We start from the raw sequence: 1,289 nt of genomic DNA on the forward strand, positions 1-1,289 counted from the left end.
TGTGGCAGGTGCCTATAGTCCCAGCTACTTGGGAGGCGGAGGCAGGAGAATCGCTTGAGCCCAAGAGTTGGAGGTTACTGTGAGCTATGATGCCATAGCACTCTATCCAGGGTGACAGCTTGAGGCTCTGTCTCAAAAAAAAAGATAATAAATACAAAAGAATGGTTGCTATGAGGCAGTTGATTACAGAGGCTAAGAGCAGGGCATTGGAGTTAGGGCTGGTTTTGAGTCCCCTGCTCTGTGACCTACTGACTTTACTCGCTGAAGCCTTGATTTCCTCTTGTAAAAAAGGGGAATGATTATAGTATCTAGTAATCATGGGGCTGTGGTGTGGCAAAGGCAGATACGCTGCTCTTAATACATATTAGGGGTTATTGATGTAAATAATATTATCCAGGTTCCCAAATCTTGAATGTGTGTTGGTATAGTGGCAAGAGCTGAAATCTACCTAGAACTTGTAATTCTATATGCTAAGAATTTACCCTAATGAAATAAGTAAAGGTATGCTTGGACGTAAGAGCAGGGCCTTATTTAATGAGGAAAAAAAAACCCATTGGTTTAGTAGGGTTTTGACATTTCAGTGTTTAGGAGAAAGTTTAGCCTGGGCAACATAGCCAGACCCTGTCTGTAAAAAAGAAATTTTAAAATTAGCTAAGTGTGGTGGTGTGTGCTTATAGACCTAGCTACTCAGAAGGCGGAGGTGGCAGGATAGCTTGGATCCAGGAGTTTGAGGTTGCAGTGGGCTGTGATAACAGCGCTCATTGTAGTCTAGCTTAAGCAACAGAGAGGCTATCTGAAAAAGACAAAACAGGCTCGGTGCCTGTGGCTCAAGTGGCTAAGGCGCCAGCCATGTACACCCAAGGTGGCGGGTTCGAATCCAGCCCAGGCCCACCAAACAACAATGACGGCTGCAACCAAAAATTAGCCAGGCGTCATGGCGGGCGCCTGTGGTCCCAGCTACTTGGGAGGCGGAGGCAGGAGACTCGCTAGAGCCCAGGAGTTGGAGGTTGCTGTGAGCTGTAATGCCACACAACTCTACCCAGGGGGACAGCTTGAGGCTCTGTCTCAAAAAAAAGACAAAACAAAACAAAAAAACTTGATCAATACATGGATCTATAAACTACGGGATGTTCCTTCAACTGAGTCCTCTTACAACTGAGCAACTGAGCAGAACGGTCCAAGATACAGGATGATACATTGTTAAGGGTTAAAAAGCAAGTATCAAAGCAGCGTAAACAGCCTGAACTCTTCTTAGGCTAGGGGTTACATTTGCTTTTTTTTTTTTTTTT

This window comes from Otolemur garnettii, unplaced genomic scaffold, assembly GCF_000181295.1.
Source record: "Otolemur garnettii isolate 467f Iridium unplaced genomic scaffold, OtoGar3 scaffold00044, whole genome shotgun sequence".
In the NCBI taxonomy this organism is placed as follows: Eukaryota; Metazoa; Chordata; class Mammalia; order Primates; family Galagidae; genus Otolemur; species Otolemur garnettii.